The 12,360-nt window shown below is 42.1% G+C and overlaps 1 long non-coding RNA gene across 1 annotated transcript; it reads right to left on the reverse strand.

Annotated features, from left to right (window-relative positions):
- Positions 1 to 392: 392 nt before the first annotated feature.
- Positions 393 to 10,874, reverse strand: LOC120442384. Its single transcript, XR_005614705.1, has 3 exons — positions 10,797 to 10,874; positions 1,710 to 1,870; positions 393 to 484 (listed from the first exon to the last, which is right to left on the reverse strand). It is a non-coding gene; the product is annotated as an uncharacterized LOC120442384 (long non-coding RNA).
- Positions 10,875 to 12,360: the final 1,486 nt, after the last annotated feature.

Consider the following 12,360-nt stretch of genomic DNA (forward strand, 5'->3'; position numbering starts at 1 on the left):
TTTTATTTCTCTTATTTTACTTTGGAATATATTTTTATTGGTAGCAGATTAAACTGGCAGAGCTGTGATGAGATGCCATTTTACTGCAGCAGTAGGAGTCGCCATCTGCCTCCATCTGCTCTCTCCTTCCATAACACCTACACACAGACACACACACACACACACAGACAGACAGACACACACACACACACACACACACAGACGGACACACACACACACACAGACGGACACAGACACACACACACACACACAGACGGACACACACACACACACACACACGATAGATGAGTAAAGCAGTAAATCAAAACACACAGCGCCACGTCCAGCAGGTAGCGAGAGGACTTTCTAATCCGGCCTGCAGGTGGTTCCTCTGACCAGGCCTCATGTTAACAGAGCAATGCAGCGAGGGAGGAATGTTCATTACTTGTCTCCGGCTGTCCCTCCAATCTCATGTACATCTCTTTGGCTTCACTGCAGGCAGCACCTGTTGCAATATAAGCACATATGCGCATGGTCTTTTCACAACTTTGAGGCTAGAATAATAATAAAAAACAGTTCCTATTTTATTCCTTTATTATATCATCCTATTTAAATTCATTTTAACATCACATAGTGTCCTAGCTAGGACGTAAAATCTTCTGTCCACAAAGGCTCGCAGCAGGTTATAAACTAACCAGAACATTTTTTTTAATGTTCATAATTTTTCATCACACTGGTTTTACATCTACTGATTTGTGTACACAGGTCTAACCCTCTGAGGTCTAAGCCAGCGTTGGTGATGACTCTAACCCTAAATCTTGGACAAACTGTAAATACTGTCTGATGTGTGTCACAGTGATTCTTTTCTTAGTCCGATCTAACCAATCAGAGCACTACATTTGGGAACACGTGTGCTCGTAGCACAATGGGAAATAAAACAGGAAATAGTACAGAATGAGATGAAAAAAGTAAAATAATGAAATAGTAAGTAACACTATTTCAACTCAGACACACAGCTAGATGCTGTTCCAGGTCAGTGGGCTCTCTGCCTCCTCAGATGTGGTCCCAACTCTCCCATTTAGAGCTCAAACTGCCCCACTGATCCTGAAATTCTCCCTGCTGCTGCCTTCTGGTGAGAATGGGATGAGCCCATAATCGCCTTTTTTCTTCCTTCTTCCTTTCTTCCTCCATCTACATGGAGAGAGGTGCACACGTGGGAACGGCTGCTGGACTGGTTAGTGCAAGCAAACTGTGGCAAAAATGGCAATTCTGGTAACAGATCCACAAAATACACAAATAAGAAACACATTGCTGTTGTCTTTGCTTTACAATGGTGCAGTTTCATCACTTACTAAAGGCCCAAACTCAGCTCAACGAAAGATGACTAAAAGAGAGCCTTCAATCGATAAGACCAACCAAATCACAAACAGTGACTTTCACTGAAAGGCTCATCAGCACTTGCCAGCAGATGCTCGTGTCTCTGGATCTCTAAGGGTCTCTCACCTGGTCCACAAAATACAAAATCCTCTTCTCAAGCCCTCTATTTGTATTTTTATGAAAAAAAAAGTTGTTGTTTTTTTATCACATACACAGAAGCAGTGAAAGGCAGAAAGTTTATTCATATGTTTGATGTATTTAAGCAAACAGGATAAGCTGTTTTAAGAGTCCCGCCATGGTTTGTATATTCTGTCTATCACTGTTTAAACACTGAAGGTGAAAACAGGACTCACCTGAGCATCCTCGATTAGAGCCTCTCCAGCAATCCGCCTCTCGCTCCTCTCATGGCCTCCAGATGCATTAACACGGAGATCAACTCCCAGGTCACAGGCACCAACACAAAGGTCAAAGGAGACAAGGAGGCAGGAATGAGAGAAAAGGCTACACACCCATACTGGGAGGAAGGAAAACAGAGAAGAGGGAGTGAGAGAGAGGAAGCAGCACAGGGAACAATCCACTAGTTTTGTCTGATTCTGTAAATGATGTAAGATGATATGCTATGAATAACATCATGTTTCCTTTGCATTTCATCTTACTGTGCTGCAGAACAATAAATACATAAGTAAATAGATGCAGGCTAACTGGATGATACCAGTTACTATAGTAATACCACTGAATCACATCAACAGATGACTGAGAATGGTAGAAGTAAAGAGTTGAGAAATAAACAAACAAAAACAGTTTCATCTGCTGTGCATTTCATTATTGAACTTCAGTGTTATCCATTCAGTTCATTATCCTTAAACATGTTCACTTAGCTCTGAGCACAAAGCACGCCACCGCTCTGCAACAAACATTTGTGGTTAGCATGTTTAAGTCTTTCAGGAAATCTTTAATAACCCTTATTTAAATGCAAAACACTCAAAATGGGCACACACACATACACACACACACACACACAGTATAATATACAGAATTGAATAAAAAAGAGGGTTTGCATAAGTAATGTTTGGGTTGTTGTACGCAGGTTTGAAAGGTGTTGCGGAGGTGCAGAGAATGTGGGAAGAGAATCCAAATTGATGCGCACAGCAGCTGCAGCTGGCCTGAGAAGTTACACAAAGCTGTAAAACACAGTTGTTTAAAATATGAAAATGATATGCTCCATTCAGAAAGAGGTTATCTGGCAAGCAATTAGCAGTGCATCTGTGGCCCAGTGGCGCTGGTGTGTAGTTTTGGATGAGTGAAAGTAGGGCACAACTCAAGCACTGTGGCAGATGGATGTAGAACAGGTCATCCACTCACTGTCAGCAGCCTGTACAGCAGGAAAAAAAAGTTTGGTGGTCGTTGTTAAGTGACAGCAGGCAAGCAGGAAATGAGGAACGGTATAGTCCCCCTACTCATACCAAACCCGAGGTCCAGGTGTAATATGTGCAGTTTGGGCATTTTTAAGAACAGTGATCCTGCAATCTCTGCTCATCTGGACGTCTGTTTTAAATATAGTCAGCACTTTACCAATGGCCCCAAAATGCAGTCAGAATCATTTGAATTTGATAAGGCCACTTATCTGCACCTGATTTAGGCACCCACAGTTCTTTAATGCAGGAGCTCTGCTATGTCACTGACCTACACCTTCCCCTTATTGCTTTGTCAGACACCTTCACAGTCCAACAGAGTCCAGAAGTCGCTCAGATCCAACAGGGATTTGAAGTTCCTCTCAGAAGGGATATTTGGTACAATGGGGGAAGTAATTATTTGATTCCTTTCTGAATTTGTAAGTTTGTTCACTTTGACAAAATGAACAGAGACAGAATACCAACCGAAAAGCCAGAAAACTGCCCAAGTACACATTACATCGAGTCATGGACTGATTTGCATGACTTGGTGGAGAAACTTTTGTTCCAAAGCACTGCTGTAAGATGTTTCCTGGTCAGGAGGTTTAATAATAACAATAATAATTAATCTTATTTGAAAGCGCCTTTCAAGACACCCAAGGACACTTAACAATAGAATTAAACACATAATAGATGACAACAAAGAAAAACAAGAAAACAAAAGCACAAGATAAAATTACCAAACAGTGGATTCACAGTGAACATTGTTGCGTAATCAGTTTTACCCCGGTTCTTTTATTCGTCGAGGGATCCAGAAAACGGCACCGGAACTCAGTAGTTATTTTTACAAAATCTTTATTCATCTTTATTCATCTTCATTTAAGCATGCACTTCTAGAAGGGAAGACGAGGCCGGTGTCCCTCTGAAACAATCTTCACCCCTTTGTTAGTTCCAGGCAGCTTTATAGAGGCGACCCCATCATAAATCCCCCATGGTGTGCTCCAAACTCTGTGTGAATGCACGAGCACACGAGTGCCTGTGTGTGCATACCTGGTATGTGCGTGCACGTGAGTGAGTGTGCATATAGGTGTGGGAGTATATTAGTTAAAAGACTGTGGGTGTGTGTCTCTTCCTAGGGGACATAAATACCATCTCCCCTCCAGACCACAGTTATCCAGTTACAAATCTACTTCTAAGCTCATGACACAGTCAGGCCTTTGTTTATATCCAGGGCAGTGTCAGTGTCTCTACCATAATTCTACATTCTATCTTGACACATTTCTAAACTCTACAGCAAACTAAACATTCCTACATGTCTAAACTCTAAAATAAGCTAAACATTTCTACAACATGCAGATTTGAACAGATGGGTTTTGAGTTGAGATTTAAACTGGGGGGGAGAACCAGTGTTTCTCATATCTGGGGGTAGAGTTCCACAGCCTGGGAGCAGAGCAGCTGAAAGCTCTTTTATCCTCATTAAGCTTAAGAAAATTAGAGCTGAACCAGGATTTTAATTCTGATAAGCATTCTGTAAGAAAAGAAGGTGGGAGCGAGGAACCAGGCCTGCAGGAGAGATATAACTGTTTGTCATCGGCAAAATGACTCCCCCCGTTCCATCCTGGAACGTTTACAGATTTGATAGCGTTAGACAACTTCACCGGACAGATGACATACTCAGGCTAAGGGCTGTTGTTATCCTCGGTCCAGCTGAAGACATAAAATGTTATTTGTACAATCCGGGGTCATCGGACATTAATTACTTTTTGCATAAATTACGTTTTTGGATACTATATATCAAATACAGTGGCTTGCAAAAGTATTCGGCCCCCTTGAACTTTTCCACATTTTGTCACATTACAGCCACAAACATGAATCAATGTTATTGGAATTCCAGGTGAAAGACCAATACAAAGTGGTGTACACGTGAGAAGTGGAACGAAAATCATACATGATTCCAAACATTTTTTACAAATAAATAACTGCAAAGTGGGGTGTGCGTAATTATTCAGCCCCCTTTGGTCTGAGTGCAGTCAGTTGCCCATAGACATTGCCTGATGAGTGCTAATGACTAAACAGAGTGCACCTGTGTGTAATCTAATGTCAGTACAAATACAGCTGCTCTGTGACGGCCTCAGAGGTTGTCTAAGAGAATATTGGGAGCAACAACACCATGAAGTCCAAAGAACACAGCAGACAGGTCAGGGATAAAGTTATTGAGAAATTTAAAGCAGGCTTAGGCTACAAAAGATTTCCCAAGCCTTGAACATCCCACGGAGCACTGTTCAAGCCATCATTCAGAAATGGAAGGAGTATGGCACAACTGTAAACCTACCAAGACAAGGCCGCCCACCTAAACTCACAGGCCGAACAAGGAGAGCGCTGATCAGAAATGCAGCCAAGAGGCCCATGGTGACTCTGGACGAGCTGCAGAGATCTACAGCTCAGGTGGGGAATCTGTCCATAGGACAACTATTAGTCGTGCACTGCACAAAGTTGGCCTTTATGGAAGAGTGGCAAGAAGAAAGCCATTGTTAACAGAAAACCATAAGAAGTCCCGTTTGCAGTTTGCCACAAGCCATGTGGGGACACAGCAAACATGTGGAAGAAGGTGCTCTGGTCAGATGAGACCAAAATGCAAAACGCTATGTGTGGCGGAAAACTAACACTGCACATCACTCTGAACACACCATCCCCACTGTCAAATATGGTGGTGGCAGCATCATGCTCTGGGGTGCTTCTCTTCAGCAGGGACAGGAAGCTGGTCAGAGTTGATGGGAAGATGGATGGAGCCAAATACAGGGCAGTCTTGGAAGAAAACCTCTTGGAGTCTGCAAAAGACTTGAGACTGGGGCGGAGGTTCACCTTCCAGCAGGACAACGAGCCTAAACATAAAGCCAGGGCAACAATGGAACGGTTTAAAACAAAACATATCCATGTGTTAGACTGGCCCAGTCAAAGTCCAGATCTAAATCCAATCCAGAATCTGTGGCAAGATCTGAAAACTGCTGTTCACAAACGCTGTCCATCTAATCTGACTGAGCTGGAGCTGTTTTGCAAAGAAGAATGGGCAAGGATTTCAGTCTGTAGATGTGCAAAGCTGGTAGAGACATACCCTAAAAGACTGGCAGCTGGAATTGCAGCAAAAGGTGGTTCTACAAAGTATTGACTCAGGGGGCTGAATAATTACACACACCCCACTTTTCAGTTGTTTGTAAAAAATGTTTGGAATCATGTATGATTTTCGTTCCACTTCTCACGTGTACACCACTTTGTATTGGTCTTTCACCTGGAATTCCAATAACATTGATTCATGTTTGTGGCTGTAATGTGACAAAATGTGGAAAAGTTCAAGGGGGCCGAATACAAGCCACTGTATTTCAAATGATGGTTCCTTACGTTTTTGATCAAACTTCACACAGAACGATGCGATTCTTTTCAGACCAGTGATGACTGAATTCCCAAATCTGTTTGGAAATAAACAGAAACTATCACAAGTGCCAGTGATCAACAATAACAAGGATCCCATTCAAGTAAAGGTTAGGTTCCATTTTGCCCTGGTCCCAAATCTCTTACAGCATCTGGCCTTCTGCTATAAGAACCCTGATGTTAACCTACCCCTAACTCTAACCGGTGTCTGATGAACTGGTGGATGTTAAGAAGCGAAGTTGGTTTTCGCAACTGAACCAAAACTTCTGTAAAAGCCATGAAGAGCTGCAGGCAAGCTTTTTCAGTGGCTAACACTAGAATCAGGCAGCGTGTCTCTCAGTGAGTAAATGGAGAGTGAAACAGAGGACTTCTACTGTTGTTTGTTTTTCCCTTTGGACCTACAGAGATGAAAAGTGGTCTTGGCAGGTTTCTGTGCTCATTGCTGTGGCTGAGCAGCTTCTGTTCCCCCCTGAGGACAAAGCTAATTGAAACCTGGCCCCATTTACCAAAACTGCTGTCAGTCACCCCTGACCGCACGGCCGGGACACAGTAATAAGGTTCCTCTGCCAGAACAAACTCTGCTTTTTTTGTTTTTTTGCACATTAATAAAATTGTAGCAAACTTAGCTCCACATAAATAGATGATACAGTGCTGTTAACACCAGCTAATGAGACATTTTCAACACCTGAGGATAAATTAAATATTCAAATATATTCTGCAGTGTGGGTTTCTTTTAGGATACATGCTGCCCAAAGGAGTTTAAGTATGTGCACAAAGAAATGGAAAAGGCCACTGATTCTCAGTCCTGATTTCCAAGCTGTATGTGTCTGTTGGCATTTTGCTTTACCCGTCTAATCAGGAGCTGATGTATGGCTGAGATGCCAGTTTAATTAACAGCCTGGTAGGTGAGAAACCCAAAGATGTAAATGGACTGAGAACAAAAACCAACGAAGAGCCTGATCTCTCCACAACAACGCAGATAACCCCGTGTCTTATATCGAATCCCTAAATGTGTCAGAATCATGTACTTTGACACGACACACTCCTTCAGAACTGTATAGCAAAAGCTGGTTCCTATGTACGTACGTGAAAATTACTATGTACTACAGTCACATGACCAACAGGTTATATGACAACTTAGACAGCTATTTGGCTGCACAAAGATCACAGTCCCATTTTAACGTGGGGGTGTGTGAGGTTTAATTTGATCCAGCCTCACGTGGCTCAGTTTGTGGCACATTTTTCAGCACCACAGGTTGCTTCTTGGTTCATATTAGTCACCAGTACTGGTTTCCATGTGAGCTGTGTTTCAAACTACAACAGCAGGCTACATAAAAGAAGAAGTTTGACATAAACCACAGCTATTATCCATCCCTCCGTTCTCTTAAACTTATCCGATTCAGGTTTGTGGGGGAGCTGGAAACTATTCCATCTGCCATAGAGCAAGAATCAGCAGTCTGTAACAGGACTAACACAGATACAACTATTCATGCCTATTGGGCATTTTTCACCAGTTAACCTAACCCCACTAACTGCATGTCTGTGGACTGTGGGAGGACGCTGGAGCACCCACACACACACGGGGAGAACAGCTCCACACAGAAAGGCCCTGGCCAGGTGGTGGATTTGAACCTAGGACCTTCTTGCAGTGAGGCAACCGTGCTAACCAACGCAGTTATTAATTCTGTTCATTTGAATGTTTTAAACCAGTAAAATAAAATAAATTATGCATTTTTTGTTTTTGGCACCTTTAATTCTCAGATACAGACTTCCCCAGCAGTGAAGACTAACAAGTCGCATATTTTCAGTCTGCTCACACATAGGAGCTGTCGCTGAGCGGCAGACACATAGTGTGTGTGTGCACGCAGCCAGAAACATTGTTGGTTTTTAATTGCAGTGCACCACATAACAGCTACACTTCAATTAGCAGTTATGGTAAAATAACACCTGTTGCAAACACCCAGCGCATTATAGACGCAGTAGTCTATGTACAGACCCAGAGACTGAATATAACATTCCAATCCTGAGGTTTTGTGTCCTTGCTAATGAATGTGGGCTTATTGGAAAGCAAAATCATGCATCAATGACACCAGTGTGTGTGGAAATTTATGGTGTCCGCACAAGAACCAGTGACAGGATTGGGAGACTCATCAGAACACCCTGCTGGGTGGAGCAGTAGTGGTCCACACATTTTTCCGATGGAGCTGGGATGACTACGGCCGACATTAACACTCAGTCCATGCAGCGACTGCTCAGATGTGTCATTTGAACTTCTTTCTCTCGCTCTCTTTCATACGTAAGATGGCTTTTAGAGAGACTTTCTGAGAATGGGTGCCATCATCCACACATTTAAGTGATTATGTGTCTCACCCTGCTATTTGGTGGGAGGCTTTTCACTTCACCTTACAGTGTGACCATTTCAGAAGCTTTTAACACGTTGTCTTCCAAAGTGGTTAGTGGGCATGCCACTCAAACCAGTTGGCCTGAACCAATGCAGTTACCAAATGTACAAAGATATTTAGCTTACACTGACATAAAACTAGGAGTCACAAAGCATTCTTTACCCTTTAACAACTTTACAATTCCTGCATTTATTTTCACAAGTGCTTATTTAAAACATATTTATTTTAGTTTACTGTTTAATTTAAACAGATGGGGCAGCACTGCTGCATCACAGCAAGAAGGTCCTGAGACTCTACCGCCTGGCTGGGGCCTTTCTGTGTGGAGCTTGCATGTTCTCCCGGTGTTTGCATGGGTTCTCTGCTGGCTTTCAGTTAGTGGGGTTAGATTAACTGGTGATTTAAATTGCCCATAAGTGTGAATGTGAGTGTGAACGATCGGTGTACCCCACCTCTTGCCCTATGGTCATAAGTGTAAGAGAATGGATGGATGGATTTACACAGATCTAGAGGGGAAAAGGAGATAGGGTATCCACAGCTCCAGCTGACCTAACCTGTTCTCATTTTTGTCAAGAAAAGCTGCTAACATAGTGTCCATTGGTTGCAGGCCATGATGCACTGTCACACCCAGCTCATCAGGGCTGCAGGGTTACTGTTGTGAAACCAAAACCATGATCTTATCCTAACATTTAACAGCCAGTGAGTGAAAGTGAACGCAGAAAACTAAATCAATCAGTAACTGAAACAAACAGTATAAACGGACACGCGGGTCTTAGATATCTTTTTGAGGTATCAACAGTAACTCCATTAAGTCCAACGTAAGTGACTTCCACAACTTGGGAGCCACAACCTTAAAAGCAGAGTCTCAATTTTAACCAAACCTACCGTAACCTCGACCTAGGTACAGCCAGCAAGCACTGATTGGCTAACCTCCTGAGGTACTTCACTAATATAGGAAGGCATTTCACCATGACGAGCTCTGAAAGTGATCACCTAAGTATTAAACTAAACCTTTAAGGGCAGCCATATTGGTGTTACGCGACCTTTCAGAGGACTTGACGAGCAGCTTCACATGTCATTCTGGAGTGTTTGCAAGTGATCCAGGCATAGACACTCAGGCAAAGGAATAATGCATTATGAATCGTGTATGATCAGTTCATACATGCTTTGATTTATTTCAAAAACAAGTCTGTGCAGCACAGCTGGCATGCTTATAAAAACCGAATGCCAGATCAAAAGTTCACTCTTCTTAGAGTTAGAAACTCTAAGAAGAGTGAACAGCTGGAGGTACAGGTGTAAGAATGTTTCTAATAGTGTCAGAACTTTTGGATATCTTCTTCTCTTATGGATTAAGGTTGAAAAATCTCTGTCCCTTGCATCTCTCGTTATACTATTAAAAGATGACTAAGACGTACCTGGAGCTTTGTGGATTTCCACAAACACTCAGCTGAAACGCTCAATAGTGTCATTCATCCAGAAATTATCCAAGGAGGTATTTCTGTTTTTTAAAAGGAGCCATTTTATCAAAAAGACATAAAAAGTGATCATTAAAAGAATGCAGCGTGAAATTGATATCATTATTCAGGAAAAAAGCATCATCAAGGTTAAAAACAGCCGAAAATGTATCTGTTTATATGATTAAAAGTGCAAAAGGTTGACAGCCAGAAGGATGATTAGAATCAGACAATAAATTAAAAAGAATATAAATGTGGTTATAAATAAAATGTTCTCAGAGTAGAGAAAGTCGATGTTCAGGGTCAGAGTAAAAACTAAATCTTGTTCCAAGTGGGGCCTGATTTAGGGAGCGATGAATTCTGTCGACTCATCTATGTAACTATGTAGCAAATCGGAAGAAGAATCACAATAAGAAGCTTTGACAATTTCACAGTTAAAGACAAAAAAATCGGTAAACTCTTTCAGAAACAAGGAATGTCAGACGCTCTATTATAATGCAGTAAAACAGATTAGCTCTTCTAACTTTTGTGATCTGGAGCTTAAACAAAGGAAACAGTTCTATGCTCATCTGTCAGCACAGGAAGCGGATCTTTAAACCGGCTGCAAGACCTCCATCACATCCTGAGAGATGTAAAGGACGCAGTTCAATGAGGTAGGCCTGATTCAGTCTGCCAGGTTTCAGCCTTTAAATTCAGCTATTCGAAAGTCTTATTTGTGATGGAACGTGTGTTCATGAGTGCCGTGCTTGGGGAGCCGAGCCTGGACTCACCGTCAGAGATGGAGAATCCGGAAACACCTGACAGTGACAGCAAAGCCGGCTGAATTGGGATTCATCAGGGAACCTGACCGTTACCACGGTGATCAAACAGGAATGTTAAGATTTTAACAGCTGTTAGTTCTTTAACAGCTGCTCAAACGGCAGTTTAACAGGAAATCAGCCTCACCTGGACATTATGCCACAACACCTAATTATTCAACTTTCTTTATGTGAGGAGATGAACGTTAAATTAAATTCTGAGTTTAACAGGGAACCAATGAAGAGAAGCTAACAGGGAAGAAATATGATCTCAGTTACTGGTCCCAGTTAGTACTTTGACTGCAGCGCTCTGCATCAACTGAAATCCTTTCAGGGAGCTTTTAGAGCCACGTCATAATAACCCTACAAGTAACAAATGCATGCAAAAGCTTTTCAGCATCACTCAGAGACAGGATGTTTCTTTTAACTTTGGGGATTAATGAATGAACGAGGAATAAAGGTGGTCCTACACGTTTTCTTGATGGACAAATTGTGTCAAAGATTCGTCACAGTGTTACTGGAGCCAAAGATAATCATATTTTAATATTTTAGGAGCAAGTTTAATAAAGCCAGTTTTGTCTGAATTTAGAAGCAGTAAATCAGAGGTCATGTATGGCTTTAAGAGATGTTTGTAGATTAACTAGTTCCTGACTAAATAAAGGTGGACAATAAATTAATATATGGCTTTTTTTTTTTCAAATACTATCACCTAAAAGAAAAATACTGTATCATGTGATAAGTACTGGTCGCAGCACAGAACCTCGTGGACTAACTTTTGTATGTGAAGACGATGCTACAAAATGTTGCCATCCGAAAAATAATTTATTGATATTTTTTCATCACTTTCAAGTAAAGTTAGATTTTAGATGTGGCGGGGTGTGGTTCTGAGCTGCAGGGCGGGGGGTGGGGGCAGTAGGTTCAGGTGGCCCAGCTCGCTTTCATCATAGTAATCAGGCTTTGCAGGAGCTGGTTGGGCCTGTTGGGTGGCAGCGCGGGTCGTCCTGGGAGCTGGAGCAATAAACGAACACTGTAAATGACCAAAAACCTAAACAGCCACTCATGTCTGTGTGTGTGTGTGTGTGTGTGTTATACCAGGGTCAGTACAAAGATGCTTACATTCAATAATTTGAATACCTTTTTAAAAATTTATATTTTGCACATTGTTGCAACTTTTTTACTGAGAACAAAAACTCGAACTTCTATAGCAAAAGGAGAAACTCAGGCCTTTGCTAAACGTGCCTGTGTATTTAGTATTTGTGACACCGCCTTATTTGTTGACCTGTTTTGTAAGTTTTCCTTTGTGGAAGACAATGTGCCAGAGCTGGTAAACATGGCTGATCAATAGGCAACGCTCCGTTTTTAGTCTTGAGATGTTTATTGCAGCGAGCGGGCCATTAGAAGCCAGAGTCAGCAGCTCCATAAATCAATGGTATTATCGCACAGCAGGATGGAGGAAAAGCAGCAAACTGAAAGGCTGCATTTAGAGCACAAAGAGGGGCAGGTGGAGGAGGAGGTGAAGTGCTGCTATAAGATAATA

Source organism: Oreochromis aureus, linkage group 1, assembly GCF_013358895.1.
Source record: "Oreochromis aureus strain Israel breed Guangdong linkage group 1, ZZ_aureus, whole genome shotgun sequence".
Taxonomy (NCBI): domain Eukaryota; kingdom Metazoa; phylum Chordata; class Actinopteri; order Cichliformes; family Cichlidae; genus Oreochromis; species Oreochromis aureus.